Source organism: Phalangium opilio, unplaced genomic scaffold (assembly GCF_054372755.1).
Source record: "Phalangium opilio isolate 3A_F unplaced genomic scaffold, DU_Popi_V2 ptg000082l_1, whole genome shotgun sequence".
NCBI classification, from domain to species: domain Eukaryota; kingdom Metazoa; phylum Arthropoda; class Arachnida; order Opiliones; family Phalangiidae; genus Phalangium; species Phalangium opilio.
Window position 1 is genome coordinate 9,914,388 of NW_028324189.1, and position 19,170 is coordinate 9,933,557.

At 33.4% G+C, this 19,170-nt stretch overlaps 2 long non-coding RNA genes across 3 annotated transcripts in view; one reads left to right on the forward strand and one right to left on the reverse strand.

Annotated features, from left to right (window-relative positions):
• LOC149651490 (uncharacterized) overlaps nucleotides 1–18,123 on the forward strand; it is a 140,904-nt gene extending 122,781 nt beyond the window's left edge. For both annotated transcript variants that reach the window (XR_016371242.1, XR_016371241.1), the window contains one exon: nucleotides 15,025–18,123. This is a non-coding gene — a long non-coding RNA (uncharacterized LOC149651490). The remainder of the gene's footprint in view (nucleotides 1–15,024) is intronic.
• The window catches only part of LOC149651494 (uncharacterized), a 52,481-nt gene that overhangs the window by 26,462 nt on the left and 6,849 nt on the right, over nucleotides 1–19,170 (reverse strand). The window lies entirely within an intron of this gene.

The window sequence follows — 19,170 nt, forward strand, 5'->3', positions numbered from 1 at the left end:
ATTGAAGAATTGTTAGTGAAGTCCAGTTCTAAACCATTGTTGGGTACTTGACGAAGTAGGGTTAGTTCTTACATGGAGATTGGAGCTTAGAACGATGTGGCTACTATTATGGCCAACGCTTTGGTCATCTTGTTTTGCAAAAGAATTGTAGAGGACAGTAGTTTTTGACGCGATGTAGTTCGAACTACAATTTCAGTCCTTAAGCTTTCGTGGTCCTCATTATGAGTTGAATGGTCTATGTATACGAAATTTTCCCTGGTTTAGAATATACCACAGTGGATAGGCGAGTCTAGTGCTTTGATACAAGCTCTGTTTGCCCTTATCTGTGGTCGAGTTTGAAGATGAAATTTATCAGTATTCAGAGTCCTCTGAGGGTGAATTGTCCAAGCGCTGTTTGCAACGCGTAAGATGTATTTATGAATATATTACGAAGCCTCGATAGTAGCGTAATTTTAGTGTGTTCTAGGAACTATAGGGGCTTAGGTTTCCACACAGGAAACGGCCAATAAAACTGTGGATGACGTGTCTAGGAACATTTGCCTCTCTCTCCTTTGCTCTGTCTCTCTCTACATATTTGATAGAGGGTGAGAAATTTTGATATAAATGACACCCCTTATGTTCCCCAATTTTTTTTTTACGCTTTTCGAGGGCGACCCTTGTATTTATACTAGACTGAACAAAAGAAAGGTCATCTAACTAACCACCCAGGGGTCGTGTTAAGTAATGTTCTATCCGCTCTCAACGCGCTCGATCATCTCCAGAAGCGATTTAACTGCTGGAAATCTGAATCGAGATGGAATTTTATTAATTTATTTTTAATTCATTTAATTAAGTTAAATTAATTAAAGACTAAGAAGTAAATGTGCTCTTTTTATAGTCGTATTTTAAGCCCAAGACTTTCTATATGTATTTTTAAATGGATTTAATACGAATCATTTGCAAATATAGTTACGTCATATTTTAAATTATTGAAGAAAATTAAGGTATTTGTTTTATTCAAAAATTCGTAACTTTCTTATTCATAAACCGATTTTGATACGGTTTGTCGCATTTTGCAGCGCAAAAATAACTCTAATATAATATTTATTCAGTAAACTAAAAATTTAATCCAAACATCAATCCCAAAAATTAAGTATTCTTAGCTTATTTCTTAGTTCAATCACACACTGGCTATTAGGAAGAGAGAGAGAGACTGCATGGGTTCTTTCTTGGTGCTCGCCTCTAGCTAGCTAACTCACGCAAAGTAATTAATTAATAAATTTGGCGTAATCTTACAACCGTTCATTAATATTACGGTAGCCAGTTTTTATTATCAACTTTTCCAATCATGGGCGTGGAAATAAAATTATCTTTTTTTAAAAAAATACCTGCGCGCAAAAAGCTTTTTATTCACGTCAATTATCGCTTATCAAGTTACTTGATTTTTGCGACGTTATAAAGTTCTTTGTTTTCAAATAAAGCGCATTATTTTACATTGTTTGTTAATCCCTTGTTTAATTATATACCGATAAACCTAAGGGCAAATTAACCAATTACTTAAATACTTAAGACAAATTTAAAGTTAATAGCGATAATTTCGTTTTTTTATTTAATGGGAAATTAAATTAACCGCTCCAGCCACGCTTTTAAATTTTTTATTTAATTGAGGTAAAATTAGTATTTTAATAAATAATTATTCCCCATTACGAGTCGGTAAGGATCGAATTTAATATGTGAGATGGTTAAGCTATACATTTTAAAATCGAACCGTAAAAGACACGAAACCCGTCTATAAGAAATATGGAACCAGTGTACAAAATTGAAACGCCCAATCAACGTTATTCAATAAAGGTTTTGTTTATATTTCATGCCGCCATTTTTCAAGATATCTGCCGATTGGAAAAATCTTAAGCGTCGTCTGCTTAAGAATAAATTTTCACCCTTCTAGGTAAAGGGGCTCAGACAGGGTGTTGATTATCAATTAGAACTTTTACTAGTTTTATTGATATAGATATAGATTGGATTTAAATATAAAAACGGTCCTCAACTATATTCCTTTTATGCTTAAAAAATATTATCTTAATTATATTTTAAGCGACGTGTTTATGATACTATTTAATGAATATATAGACACATTTTTTTTCGTCCCCGTGGGACTTGATTACCATATAAAAACGTAATGTCGATTCATAATTGTTTTTACACCGGCACTGATATTAGCTTTCACTTTTATAATATACGAGACATTTTCTGTAGTATTTTGCCTCATATCTAGACATTTTTACCCACCTCCATCTCTTTACGCCAAAGTGCATGGTGTTCATTCCCCTGTTTTTGAGATGATTAGCCAAGTCATTAACCTAATTATGTAAGAGCTTTAAGCAAATTCCTCGTTTTGCACCGTTTTCATTTCATTTGCAACAACAGCAGCCCAGAAATTTATGATACGTGAATATGTTACGTAATTTTATACCCAAAAATTCTCAGGGTTTTTTTGTTTCGTTTCTTTTTCTTCTAAGGTAGTGTTTTTTGCAAACCTTTTTTTCAGAAACTGCAGTATAAAAACCCTATTGAGTAATTTTGCTTTCCTTAATTATTTATTTAATCAATTAATTCTGATTAGATTAAGGTAACACCATAAGTTTATATGTTCCATAAGTAGTCCGTAATACTAGAGACTTACTATGAGAGCTAGTTCGAGAACGACAAACGAGAATTGAAGTACTACACTCGGTTAGTTTTGCAGGGCTTCCATCTTCCTATTTAGTCTGCATTACTAAGCCTTTGACAGCGCCTCACCAGGCGTATTCGCTTTACCTCGAATCTATGACATACATTGTCACTTCATGACAAGCTGAAAAACTTGCCAACCCTGCAAGCTCCAGTTTGTAGCCAGTGATAAACTTATGGGACATGTCTTATGATAACACTTATGTAATTGTTCCGCCAGCGTTCTTTGAAAAAATAGTTAATTCTGAACCAAACGAAAACTAGAATTTAAATTGAATCACAAAACCACTGAATCGACGCGAGAACTTTCGCTTGATCTCGATTTTCGATTTAATAATAAAGAAAGTCGGGAATTCTTTTTTGTTCAAATTTGTTTTGTTTTTCCGGTACATGTAGGAAGTAACTCAAGTCAAGCATTGAGACGCTGTACTACACAGTTAGGCTTAGTATTAACCCTAAAAAAAACCTTCAACCATCGAATCGTAACTTGAACAAAAAATTTACACACATAAAAAAAAGATGGGTCACTCGGTCAAATTCTTATCTTTCTCATCCTGCTTGTTCAAAACCCATGAATTTTCTTTCCACTATACATTTCTTTTATTATTATTCCATGGTTTGGTGAAAGCTACTACAACGAAAGTGTTATTTCGACTGTCGAAACGCTTGTCAGTTTGCAGTGAAGGAATACGGTGTAGTTATAGCCATTTTTAAACCGTTTACTGACAGGTGAAATGGTATTGAGCAGAAAAAATAGTTTAGCCCTGCTTGAAGGCGCTCAGCGTTAAATTACAGGGAGATATCGAAGCCTAATACCGATTTACCGAAGAGATACGCAGTTCCGACGAGGGGCTAATCACTCACGCATTCCATGTACACGGATTATAGAGCCGTAGAACATATATGTAAGACTTGAGAACATGCAAATATGAAATTGGGCTGTGACCCTCACGCATTGACGGGTCCTAAATGGGTTCTTGGTACCATGTAATCAGTTTAAGACTTACAAAGATTACGTGTAACCAACCCCTTCTGGATAGTCAAAGGGACAGCTTGTACACATACGCTGAGTTATTAGCCCCTCGATTCCTTGACTAATGACAGTTGTTACGCTTCTAAAGCTATTTCTGTATAGAAAAATAGAGCAAAGTGCCATTAAGTCCCTACTTTCATGATAATTTTAACCGGCTCGTAGATGTACATGGGAAAAAACATTGAGCTTTTTTGAAATAAGTATTCTGACCATTGGGTTAAAATTTAAAATTCGTAATAAGTATTAAGACGGATAACCCCCTTTTCGTTTATTTTCTTAACATGTCAGTCAGGAGGATGTCAGTTGAATTTTTATTTTCTTCTGATGAAGATCTTTTTGTGTTACAATCTTTTCGGGCCAATTTTTAATACATTTTTTTTCTTCTTTTTACATCTCCACTCTTCCTATTCTGCGTTCGTCAATTTGACGGGTCCTCGTTTTTGATTCAAAAACAAGGACTCTTTCTTTCAACCGCAAGATTCTTTTTTTTTCCATTGAAATTAATAGGAGTTTAGACGAAAGACGTAGTAACTTAGAGACAGAATATGAAATTTATTGAAAACACGGAGTTAAAACGTTTTAAATCTTGGAAAATTTTCATCAACAGTACATACAACTTGAGAACCATAGAAGTTTTTATTTTTTCTGTCTCGCCAACGACGGGCCCCGTCTTTCCTTAGCCATCTTTTGACTTCTTCCAAGTTGTTCGTCTTCAGGCACTCGTATCAAAATTGTGAAAGGTAGTTATTAACGTTGTTAGCGACTGCGAACGGTTTTCTCTACTTTGCTTTTGCCGCTATGTATCTTATATACAGCAGTCCAAAGAACAGACGAAAAACTCTAGAAATTTCTCTGAAATTTATTTTTTTTAGTCTCCTCTTATTGTGGCAATAGAATCTTTTCGAAGAACAAGATCTTGCTATGGTAATTATTATAAAACTCTCTCTCTTTCTCTCTTTCTTCAAGAGAGTCAAAATTTCCACTCCTTGAAAACATTCTCAAATGTTTTGTGTGTGTTTTTTTGAAGTAGAAAAACATGACAACACAAGAGGTTTTATTGTAGAATGATTTTTTTATTTGTTTATAGAGTTGAATACTGTTTGTTTTCTTACGAGCGCTGCCAATGTTATGATTACGTAATTGGGTCAAATATTTGTGATAAACCAAGAACCCATAGAAGATCGTAGAACGTTTAAAGATAGTATTGGGTCTCAGGTCTTTTGTACAAAATATTCTCGGTTCCTTTAAGTAGCTCTTGTACAATTCCATTAATAAGTGTATTATTAAAACAACATCAAGGGTTTTTTTTCGTGTTATGTACTTAGTATACGCCATTTTGGAGTTGGCATTAGGCTTAACGAAAAAAAGAAAAAGGCGTGAAACGCGGCGAACCTCGTGAGTAAACTGTGATTGTACGTAAAAGTACACATAGTACATCACGAAAAGTACTAATTTTTCTTTTACATAAACCACTTAAGGGAGAAAATCTAACCGACAAACGTTTTTCGTTTGCCTTTAACAACTCCACCTCTTTGGTGGTAGTACATTACACGCGTTAGGCTTAGCTAACACGATCAAACGTAAAGAAATAGGCTTAACTATAAGCGCGAGCGAGAGGGAGTGTTTATAAGGTTTTGGTGCACGGAAACAATGCCCTATAGTCTCCGGACCAATTCACACGCTATCCAATATCCACTCCTACTCGATTTGTATATACAGTACCTGAAATTGGCATGCCAAGGCTTAGTTAGACTCGTGTTTGTCTTTACCAAGGCCCCTCTTCAGCTTCTGAGATCTACAAGAATATAGATGAAGTTAAATTTAACCACAAAGAGAAATGCACTTAGTTTGTACGCGAAGATATTGGAATTTTGGGGAACAGATGCAACGTGCTAATCCTAAGCCTTTTTTAAGCCTTTGAACGTATTACGACTTTCATTTGGAACGGACATAAGTCTGGTTATACCCGCGTAATGGATGAGGGCGTATTGGTATCGAGATAATAGTAATTCTACGTATACCTACCTACCTACCACCACCACAATGACCGCGCATCAACCCACGTGGACTTTTAAACCCTAAAGGCTGTAACTCTATACCCAATCATAAACAATAGGAACTTCTGAGGGGATAACGCGTTTTTAACGTAATAACCAAACCCCGAGTCTCGTGCGCCGGCGTTTGTTGGAAAAAGTCCATTGAAAACGTTTGAAAACGCGAACGGTTTTCGTGTCGAGGTAAGGTTGGTTCCACCCTCACTCAATTACTGGAGGGTCCTTACAAATTACGAGCATTTCAGGCAACGGGGGAGAATGTGTGGACCCAATGTGAGTGTGTGTGTGTAATGTTTTTCCGTACGCGTCAAAAGCACCCAAAAATTTCTCTTTGTCGGTCTACTAATGGTTTTTTCATTCTGACTATTCTAACGAAGGGGTCGGGTAATTGTCCAGAAATTCCATAAAATTAACCTTAAATTATAAAATATATCAGATTTATCTATATGAGAAAGAATAGATGAAATTGAAAATGATCAACCGACAATCTGTTAAAATCATATTGCAGTTGTGAAGATTGGAACTTCGTTTAGTTACAAATACCCTATCCCTTGTTGTTTTATAAAAGCACTTTTTAAATAGGGGGTGGATCCCTTGAAAAGAAAACTAAAATATCCTGGTTAATATATCATTCCTGTAAGGATAATTAAAAATTGACTCCTCCCATTTCGTTTCATACCATATAGGCCTATACGTATTCAAAATGGAAATTGAAAAAAAAAAAAAGGAATATATGAAACAGTGACAACGCACGTTCCTTTAGATCTTTCTTTGTTAGGCCTATTTAGTTTTCTTCTTTGTTTGGAAGAGTATTATTCCATTTATTCTAATTAGGCTTAAGGCATCCTTGTGTGTTTTTAGGCTTAGCATTATATGGCAATTCTTTAGTATCATATGGGAAAGATATTTTAGGTTCTTCATTTGTTCCCAAGTCGGCCTTCAATTAACCTTTCTTAAAAGCCATTGTCGGTGTTTTTACCTACTGAAATTCGGGTCTTATTGGTTTGCCAAATTTTAATTGCTTCCCCATGATACAGTTACTAAAGTGCAAGCATCTGTTACTTTTGCCGAAAATACTAAAAGTTTCTTGGGACATTGTTAAAAACCCATTTTGGGTATATCAAAACTCTCCATGGGATAGCTTAAAAACTAAGCCTTTTACTGAACTAATTTACCGCGCAACGACATCAATGTAGTCTGCTTTTAAACGTTTCTCACATGGAATTTAGAAAGAACTAAAGGAATTCTGGGTAAACGTTGCACCCTCTTGCTTCCTCCAACTTTGCTAACCCTAAATTGAAGCTTTTTCAAATTAGGCCTAACTCCTGTAACGTTCTGACGTGCAACTAGTGCGCGTGACTGAAGGTACATAGTTTCAAATAGAATTAAACTAACCCTAAAAATGGCGGGAGTCAATTGGAATCGTATTAGCGCGCGATGATAGCGTATAGCTGCCATTATCATTGACCACCAACAAGAAACTAAATGGATATCTACTTGACTCAAACGACTTCATACCATAATCTCCATTATTCAATAGGGAACATTATGAACCTGGTTTTGTTACTAAGTTTCTAACGCCATCAAGACTTGGGTCGAAGAGAATGTTATGAAAGTTATATTGGCCAGTTCATTTTCGCTTCGTGCTGTTGAAAAATATGGGTCGAGGTTTTTGCTAGCATTACGTTACGTATCGTGCGAGCATCTGTGATTTAATCGGATCCATTTTTGTTTTTTAACCACGATTTTACGTATCCAGACTTTTAACGGGTTTTTAGGTATACTTTCTACAGTGTACGTACGCATTTGTTAGTCTTAGTTTACTGTCAGTGAAAGGGGAAGATAGATAAACGGAATTAAAGAAACAGATAACGTATGCTTGAAGTCAGAAATACATATGGCTACTAGGAATAATAGTGCACCTATATATATCTCTCGTGTTCATTTCTACGCGTGGTTTTGTGGGTCGGACTTGAGAATTTACTATCCGTTACGCGCAAGGTTTAACGTATATGCGAGGTGAAATTCGTCATACATGAGGATAGTCTAACTCTTCGAACAAAATCCTTCAATGACTACACAGTGTTCCTATTAACTGTATGAATTCCAGTTGAAGTATATACATATCAATTTTGCTTAGATCATGTTACACTTAAAAAAATAGACCTGACTTTAATCTTGCAATGGTAGGGGTGAAATCAGCCTAGTAATTGCCACAAGTTATCACTTACCTGCAGAACCATTTGACCTATAGCTACGATGCGCTGAAATTAGGGTTTAGTCTTGTTATTTTTGGACATACCATACGCTCACTAAGAATGTTTATCCAATGCGAATTCGACCACCGAGTTAATTAAGTTGTGATTATTTACTTCAATGCGTTATTTATTAATCGACGCTTAAGTGGTGTATTATTTGAAGGGGTAAGAAACGTATAGTATACTTTAAAATAATATCTTTATCATTTGAATGAATCTAATTAAATAAATGAAGAAGTTAATGGCTGCCCCATTAAAGGCGTATCAATCAAATATAAACGGGTGCTCGCGCCGTCGGATTAAGAGATTTCAATTACAGTAATTTTGTTGGATAATTTGGACATTTAATCGCCCGGTTCCTTTTACTACTACTATACTGCTACTTAATACTATAACAGTATTTTAGCATCTCATTGAATCAACGCCAGATTTTTTCTCTCTCTCTCGTAGCTTGTAAGTATAGGATCTAAGCACTTCGTTACTTCGACTAATAGGTCAAATTAAACACGTGGGGTGGAGGAGGTATAGTGAGGTTTTTCTCGAATTATTAACTGGGATTTGCGTGTGGTTAATGATATACTTCAAACATGCTCAATTTCTTCTCTCTCTAAAGCTCTAGCTCTAGCCCCAGCCTCGTAAAATTTAATTTCGCTTTGGCTTTTATGGACCTTTTAACTATTGGGGAGGGGTCAGTGATTTCCTGCATGGTTATACGCGTTAATCACACCTGAACTGCATGGTGTAAAACAGAATATGTAGTTTGTTAAATCATAATATGTTAATTTTATATTAAGTAAATAAGTTTAGGTTCAGGCATGTCCCTAGAGAGAGGAGCGAGGGTTGTAGATATTTTTATGAAGAATCAATATTAAATTAATTAATTTATTTATGATATATTTAAATCTTAATCATAAGTAAATAATAACCCAATAAGTTGATCAGTCGCATTGCCAACCAGCCTTTTCCAAAAAAGTTTTGATAAAATTAACAATTAATTATTGTATTTTAAAGTTGCTCCTATGCCAAGAATTAACTTTAGTTTTTGTGTTAAAAATTAGTGACTATATAGGTACGTAATGTTTAACTTATCCCACTTGATTATTTTCTTATGATAAGATACATTTATATTGAAATTGTATATAAAAACGTTTGAAAATTTCGTAACATTCATGCGCAAGTTTTAGACGATTTTGAAAGGGGGGTGGGCTAAAGTTGGTAACGTCATTACGCATGACTGGTTTCGTCTATACACAGGTAAAAATGGCGGCGTTAACTTTTTAGTTCCAGAAGTTTGAAAGCTTCACGCAAAGTCGCAAACTAGTACGCATGCAATAGCAGCTGAAATAAGATTTAAGATTTAACGCTATAAAATACCAGGAGCCATTTTCGCGGTTTAGACCATAGTTTTACGTTATGAATATGTTTTAATTTCCCCGTGAATATTAATTATACATGTATAAATTAACTAAATGAATTTTAAGTAACTCCATGCAGCGCTTCTCGATGAATCGATTTGGTTAAAACTATAATCAACCAAAAATCATTGTGGCTTAATTTTCAGTTAGTTATTCATGGATATATTGAATAAATTAGGTTATTTCTAAAATATAGAGGCAAGGACACTTTTTTTTTACATCGAGCCTGTTTTGCCCGGGGACCTGTTACTTATAATTTTTTGTCATCCTTAGTTTTTCTCTCTTGACAATTTTTTTTTAAAAAATAAATTTTTTTTTCTCAAAGACTGAACCATTGTTTCCGTCTTGTTTTTTTCTTCTCAAATCCAAGTTGTTTTTTGCGGTTTGGGTTTGCCCTGTTAACCCTGGTGTTAAACCAGTTTAAAACATCGATTTTTAATGACATTTTGAATTTTTTTCTTACGTGAACGATTTGGATTATGAGTCATTTCAACATTTCACATTGGAAAAAAAAAAGAAAATCCCAAATTCTTTTGTTTAGTTTAGTATGATTTTTGTAAATGTAATTTTTAGAACATGAGGTATAGGCCTACTTCTCGTATAGAGTTTAATTAAACTTGATTCGAATATAGCTCTAAGCACGCGATATAAAACACAAAAATGAACTAAACTAAATTATATGGTTATATAGTTTTTAGGATATAACTATATAGTAAATGTATAATATTGTTTATCAGAGGGAAATGTTTTATTTTTTTGTGGAAAAACACGTATATACATTTAGGTTCTTTTTCTGTCAAAAAAAAAACGTATAGGTGTTAAGTTAGGCCTAAATGATATAATTTTAGACTTAAAGTAAAGGACTAATTCAACAGAGTCGTAGGTTAAAAGTTAAATTGAATTTAAGTAATTTTAGGGCAGAAGTTGGTCGAAATTTAAAGATTTGAATTATAATTAAGAAGAACTATAACTATATAATCTAGAAAATCTATTCGTGGTTTAAAGTTAAGCCTAATTTAAATAATTGTACGTTGTTTAGAGTTAAACTTAAGCCTAATTTAAAGAACTTTAGGTTAAATCTTAAGCCTATTTTTATTTAAGAAGTTAGACTTAAAGGTTAGGCCTAATTTAAATAACTGTATATATATTAGTTCCAACTGAATTTTTGTCAAACTCGTTTTGAGTTTAGTTTTATTTTTTATTTCTCCAGCATTTCTGTAGAATGTAGAAAAGATACATAGCTAGTTTCGCAAAAATAAAAATAACAGGAATGATATTTAAACCGAATGAAAGAAAAAAAGTTAAAAAAAAATTTTTAGTTTCTAGTTCGAGTTTGCCCTAGTTGAATCGAAACGAAAATACATAGTTGGAAAGGTAGAAACTCGAATATAGAGCCCGGATAGGTGGTGGGAAGCCAATAGGCGTAACTTAAATGAACGTACCACAACTACGATACCATGGTAGTTCCTATATCCCGGCGCGGGCAACCAAGAAAAAGAAAAATATATATATATGAAGCATTTTCATTGCAAAAAGAAATATGAAACGTTAGATATACCAAGACCTACCTGCCTACCTACACCTTGTTCCACATATTTCTGCGAATATTTTACACCGTTTTTTTCCCTGTTCTAAAAAACGTATAGTTTTAACTAACAGTTCCACTATTATGGTATACCGTAGACTCTTCAAAATCAGAATTTAAAAGTTCTGCATTTTGAAGTTTGTAGTTCGAAGATTCGCGATTCTAGTCGCCATCCCGTGGTAAAGTGATGAAGCTATGGTGTATATATTGTCATGATTCATGATGTGATTTTTACATGGAATTCTATAGTTATTATTTGCGATTAACATGTTTTGATGAATGAAAGTTAATTTGATGGGAAAAGTTTTGAATGTTGCGATTTACTTCCTTTGTTGGAAGTTGTCTTAAGTTGTGCGCAATTAAACGTTAAGTTAATCCTGGGACGTTTGACCATACTTTGGTGTCTCGCCATTAGAACGACTTATCAGTTAGCTGCCACCACACTATCTTCAAATTATATTTTCAATCAATCGACGTTGGCGTAAAAATCTGCTTTGTTTATTAATTTTTATATTGCCATAAACGTTGTTTAGTAGAGGCGTTTAGGGCGGCTAAGTTAGGTTATAGGTTAGAATTGATTTTTGATGGTTTTATGGGAATTAACGTTAATTGATTATTATTAAATATGTTAAATTTTGTATTGGTCGATTGAAATTCGGTTAAATGATCTCTTCACATTTTGCCAAAGTTTTCATCGCAGAACTGGGAGAGGTTTCTGATGTTAGGGTTATCAGCTTCTGCTACAATTCATTTGATTGAACAAAACACAAGTCACGTGCATACGCGAGAAGACGTCATAAAATGGATAACAACGCAAAAATCAATAGATAGTAAATTACCCCGAGATAACATCGACATTTGCTGTTGTAATGGGAACCAATTTGTCGATAAATTCAAGCATAAAAATACGTATCTAGATTTTCAGATGCTGATTTTTGAACTGCAATTGACAGACACACGTACGGTTTCCCATGACGTATCGCGGCGTATAATACGATATCCAACGATGCGTGTGTTTTTTGATTAGTAGAAGTTATTCGCATCATTACGTCAGTCATTTCGGAAAGATGATATCTCATCATCATCATCGAATCATCTTTTCCGTAATAAAGCTGTAAATATTGAATTTATTATTTGACACCCTTAGATATTCGTGTGTGGCCCTTTTTAATTAAAATTATATTGGTATAATTATATTAATTAAAAGACCCGTAATGAAGAAAGGAAGCGTATATTTAATTACGATTGACAATTACGACAATTATCTCGCGTTTAAGGGTGTTAAAATAAATATATATTTAATAGCTCTTTAAAAATAATCGAGGAATGAAATTACATTTTTTTTTACCCGAAATATAAATAATTGAAATATCAAATTGCGGAAGGGTTCGTTATCGTTAAAAAGTTTCAAGTTTTGGATAACCATTTTAATTCGGTTGAAAATCTCCAGGGAATTTTAAAATTTTATTTTTATTTTTTATTAATTATTAACGTCAAAATTATACTCAATTTGCATACGTAATTTAAAGGGAATATGAAATATTACAGACGTAAATTACGCTGCCTTAATAGTTCCATCGTTTGTCATTAACGGAAAAAGCTAATTAAGAAATTTATATCACAAACACTATCAATTTTAATCATTTAACTAATTAGCTAGTATATTCATTTGCAATTGCCGCATTTATCCAATGCACAGTATCTACACTTCGAGGGGATCATCACTAAAGGCGTATGACAATGATAAAATGATCACATATAACCCGGGCGTACGTAATCGTTGAGAGTGGTTAGCCCCTTAGTGCGCTCGCGCAAAAAAAGAAGGCCTATAATTAAAGGTAACATTAAATGAAATTTAAATTAAATGCCTCTTTAGTGACAAATTACTTGCTAAATTAATACGCGGTGCTTATAAGACTAATCTTAATTAAATATAATTGACCATTAAGCAACCACAAAAAGGTGTCCTATAGATTAGGCTTAGTAAAAGAAAAAAAAAGAAGATACTTTTGACTTATTTCATATTTCCTTTAAATACGGGATATAATTACGGGGTTTGTATGTATATTTTATGTCTTGGAAATTCTATTAGCGATGAGGTAATTGGCGTATATCGCAGCCAAGGGCTTGACCTGTCCGTCTTTGATATAATCCGCTATGTCCAAGGCTTAGAACGTGGTGGTTGGTTTTCAAGCATGCAGCTTCTAGTCTTTTGATAATATAGAGTAGAGAGAATTATTTTTGACTATTTAATCATAGGATATCGAGCTCTAATGGGATAGGGCTGCCTTGTTATATCTTTCTTTTACTACTTTTTTTTGAACATTCGTGACAAGATAATACTATGGGGGGACTTCAATTGTGAAAGTCTGAAAATCAACAGGTGACTTATGATAAACCTTATACTCCAAGTGGTTTAGCTATTTGAGGAGAAAATAAACACTATATAATGTTTATACAGTTATGAAGCCTGCCTTCTTTATGTATATTTTAACCTTACATTCAATAGGAGTCTAATTCAAACATAATTCTTAATTATCCTTAATTGATATTCAAAAATCATGACTCCTTAATTGTTTCCACTCTCTGTTTAACCAAGAAGTGATATCTAGTTTATTAGGGAGAAGGTATAAATTCGCCCCATTTCCAGCTTTATCTCCAGTCCAAACGTAGGTCCGGAGTTAATCCCCGCCTCTAAATTACAACCAACATCTCATTGGTTCTTGTAAACTCACGTCAGCGCGACGCGAATGACGAAAATTACGTATTTTCCGACTGAGGAGAGGCGAATTAGCCCGGCCTCCTTTTACGTCCCCCCCTTGTATTTTTAAAGGGGGACTGGGACTATGGCGCGCGAAAACTTAGACATCTTATACCTTCTCCCTAATAAACTAGATATCACTTCTTGGTTTAACAATCCTTGATTTTAAGTTTTATAGAACACACATAAAATATTGAAATTAAACTTCTGGTGCAGCTCCTTTCATTTCATGTCCAGGGTTCGAACCCTTTTAATCATGTCTTTAACTAATAAATAGTATATATTATTAACCTTTGTGATAGTTATTGTGCTCTGCGAACTAAACACCAGCAGACGTACGGATTAAACTGCATTTATTTTTCCTAATATTTATTATTTACAACTTAATTTATGCAAGAAATATAATAAATGTAGTTGTTTTTGATGGAGCATCTTCCCGCGCAGATAATTTTGCACTGAATTGCTAAACCCCTCACTATTTTATGAAACAAATTCTTACATTTTTATTAGTTATGTAAATTTATACCTTAAACACCATAATTACCTGTGATAGGTTAAACCCTCGCGTTGCCGTCATATTCTTCCAAAACTGTTATTCATTTTTAACTTTAAAAAATATTGTTGAGGTTTTAATTCAATTAAAACACTTTATATTTGCGGTTATTGTATAGTAGTAATAAACAATGTATAAAATTGCATAAACATAAATAATAATATTATTTTTCCTGTTAACATAATACTTAACATACGCGAGAAGTTTTCGATTACAGTCATTTGAGTGTGTAATTTTGAATTGGTTAACTTTAGTATAATTATTATTATTATTTTAACTTCTTGTATACAATGTTAGTTTATGAAAAAAAAATAATAATAAACATGTTGGTACTTGGTAGACAAATACAATTACACAAATTATATGAATAAGTTTTCAAACTTATCATTGTTGTCAGGGTATAATTACACGACTCCATTTTTTTAAACAACATTTTACAGGGAAAAATACGTTTATTTATAATTAAGCCTAATTAGAATTACGTAATTATAATTAAATGATTACTTTAAAATCATAATTAACCCCGGGGGTAAAAATTTATATCGGATTATTTCTTACACCCTATAATTAGTGATGTAATGTTTTTAATTAATCTTATAAAATGTTACGTAATTAATAATTATGTTTTATTTTCTATTTTTTTTCCGTGTCTACAGATATTGGTCCATTGGCCGCTGTACTTCATGGTGTACGTACCAATGTGCTAAGTATATATATGTATATAAGCATGCTTTGATTTTAAAGTTGTTTTTGGGTTTAAAGGGCTTTGATGTTATTTATCACAGTGCAATTTTTGCCCAAACTTTTGCTTTGTCAGCTCTACAAAAATTGCAACGTAACTAAGCTTTTGCAGCAATAATTGCGTAGTGTGAACAAAGCTTGCAAAGTTTTAACATAACTTTCTTAAATGCAAATCGCTTTGCACTATAATTTGACTACTGCATTTAACTATTTAAACTAATAGCTCTGAACCTTGTTTTGCTTATTATATCTGTTAACGTATACAATTATATAGTTAAGAAATTATCCAATCCATACCCTATAGAATATGCTTAACATATGTCTGAATGACCCAATTCGTGCTAAGCCTAAAAATATGTTTACTACTAACCTGAACTGACCAAGGCCTAAACAGAACTACTTTATTATCAATGTAGAAACGCTATACATTTTATGCAATGTTTTTCATGTCATGACTGATAACAATTATGGTGCGGTTAGAGTTATTTTTGTCTGAAAATATACATTAGGTTTAGTCTTACGAAACATAATTTTTTTTTCTAACCTGCTTTACCAAAGGAAAAAAAAACAACGGCGATTGTAATGTTATATTAACTGAATATATATCCTGCAAATGGTTTGAAAGTTGATTAATCCGAAGACCTCCATGCATCTTTGAACCCTCTCTTTTTATTGCATGTGATGTATCTCAGGGAGGCGGGATCCTAACGAGGTTGTTGGGTTCAGTGGGAATAACCATATTAACCGGTTTATTGAACCGATAAGTATGTTTTCCCGCCAAGGGTCCAATTGAACCAAATTACTTTTAGACTTAGGATTATCTTGCCCAATTTCTCACCTCGGAATGACATCACGAAGTACGTAAAATTTGGATTTTGCGCGGAAGAAAGAAACACAACCTTTTGAACCTTCTTTCAACTGATAAAAATGACGTCACACTCAAGTGCGCAATGAAGTCATTTTTAAAAATCTGCACCGCAGGAAAAGCTCGTCTCTGATTGGTCGCCTAGAACCTAGACATGTTGTGACGTCGAACGTCCGGCAGATAGTTTACACACATGGAGGATTCATACCATTTACACCAGGAGCCCGGGCTACCTGGAGGACAGAAACTTGTTTGCTTTTGTCCTCCAGTTAGCCTGGTCTTCTGGTGTAAATGGTATGAATCCTCCATGTGCGTAAACTATCTTGTCGAGTCTTTTCTCCCAACTCAGACCTGTTATAACTTCAATAAATTATCCACTTCTAGGCATATAAGGTTTTCCTATGAATTAAACACGAGATCCTAACCTAAAACCTCGTGGAAATATGAACAACTGTCTATATGGTCGGGAATGGAAAAAAAATGCATTTCCATTTAACCAGAGTGTCTTTTTTATATACTTAGTTTCTTTTAGTTGAGAATAATGCGTATTCCCTTAAGGAACGGTGAAGTTCATAGCATGCATAGTCGCGCATATTCGAATTCATTAGTGGTAAACGCCAATGGGCTAAAAAAAGGAAATTTAAAGAGTCCCTTCAGGGCTTGGAAATAACTTTTGCCATTCTACAAGCTTTTTATCTTATGATTTTTACCTACCTAATATCCTGGACCCGGCTTTTGATTTTAAGTTAAATTTCTTTAAAGGGTTTGGTCCAAAAAGTATACTTTAAAGGGATGGTGCCCCTCTCATATTTCTTAATTTTTCGAGACATCTTAAGTATTTATTATCAGCAGGGATAGATTTAATTTTAGAAGCAGGAATGGAAAACAGAGTAATGTGGGCGCGCGACGGAGGGGTATGAAAGAAGAGGCGGGTCATGACGACAGAGGTAAAAAGGAATTACGTGTTTTTCGCCGTCCTCGTCAGCAACGTCATCAAAACGTAGTTTAAGTGAGCCAAGAAGATAATTTAAACTTTTCGTTACGTGTTGGAGGGAGGGGCTCTATACTGGGCTATGAGTCGGACTGAAGTACATACTAACTGTTCTCCATTCCTACTTCTAAAATTAAATCTATCCCTGTTACCAGTTAATATCAAATCCAAAGTTATATATATTCTGACCTCTCGTGAGCTTTGGATGTATTTTTTAAAAATTGATGCAAGTTGCCAGCATTTGTTATATAAAGGACAATTTTATCTAGCCTATCGTAGCATCAGAAAACGTTTGTCAATAACGGATTAATTTTATGTTAATTAAATGTTTTAAAATTCTATCATTAAAGATTGTATTGTCGTTGGGCTCCCCCTGATAGGTTATAAAACCATGTGACAATTCCAAAAGTTGTTCAATGGTATCTACAATGTGGACTTTGTGATCGTGCAAAACGCGTTAGTCATTACGTAGACCCTCTCTTTAAAAACATTCATTTCCCCATTTTCCATTTCTCAAGTTCCAATTATTTTTTTATTTCATTTTAAATAACTTAAAATACTGATCAAGGTAAAATCGAAGAAAGCCATACCTATGTAATTAATTTAATAAGCGTTTAGGTGCTAATCTAGTTTAATTTAATCGGTTATGATTATCGCCTAACCCTACCTAAGCTTGTTGAACTAAACACGAGTTTCATAATGAGGTAATGCAAATTTATTCATAGCGATGCGAATATAATTCAGAAGTACATAACGTAAAGTGAATTCTCGCGTAAACACTTTTTTCAATAGAAAATTGATTGAGAGAATTGTTTTTAGATTATGAGCTTCGATCCTCGTTATAAGGAAATGCAAAGAAAAAAATGGCGGCAAAAACGCGAAAGAGTTATTTATGGTACTGTATATGTATGCTTAATTCTGATTGGCTAGAAAAAGGTGAACCTTTTGCCTACTAAAAAACCTAGAAGGAAACTTCTTGCGCCAGGAAAAATATATATACTCACGTCAGTTAGAGCAATTATTTTGTAATTTATTAGCGGTTGAAGGTTTTTGGCGGCTAAATAGGAACCTCGTTGTGAATGAACGTACCTAGTTATGTATTTTATTATTAAACTCATAGATGAGTATTTATTTTAGTAAATACTTCAATTCTGTCAATGGGATGTGCATTTACTAGCGTCTTTTATAACAATTTCAAACATTGGTATGCAACTATCTTTTTATTCAATTTATTAGTTAGGATGTAAGGTTATAATGCGCAAGAATTGGTCTACCATAAGAGCTTATACCTGCAATATTCATCCAGAGACAAAAGTAAAGATAATCTAGCGCCATCTACTGTTATCCTCCAAATTGGCTGTGATTTTGTTAGTTCTTGGAAGACTCGGGTTACTGGAGACCGCAATAGGTTTGTTTGCGTCATATCCGTCACCAGGTGGCGCCTCTGTACCCTTTTTTAAAGGATTCATGCTCGTATACCATACTTATTGAGAGTATGAGAGGATTATGGATAGCTGATAAATTATTTGAAAGAAATAGAGCTAGAGAAGTTTCTTTACGAAATACGTTTTGAAGCTGAAAAAAAACTATTTCATATATATATATATATATATATATATATATATATATATATATATATATATATATATATATATATATATATATATATATATATATATATATTATATATATTATATATATTTTATTATTACTGATTTTTATGATTTAGGAGTCATATATATGTATGTATGTATAAGAAACCGGTTTAATATGAGGGGAAAGTAAGATTTTTTTTATTCTTTCAGTTTTTCTACCTGGTGCGGTCTGTTATATCCGGCTTTACGATATTCCAAGCTTTTATCCAATGAATTTAAGAAATTTTGTCATGAATTAACATTGATTAACGTTAATCAGGGATAAAGGTATGCTTGATTATACGTGTTTAATTGGAACTACCTTTATTTCTTGAAATAATTGCATTACTTATGATTATGAAGTCGGATTCAAAGGCCAATTCCAAAAATTCACTAAAAAATAAATTTAGAAATCCTAATGCTCCCTTAAAATACAAACGCAAATAAGGCAATATGATATATTTTTTTAAATGTATCAGTTACATTTACGTTATAGTTAAGCCTTTTCCTAACTTAAAATTAAAAAAATCAAAAAAATCACTAAGCCTAAAATCGTTTGAAATAGGCCCAA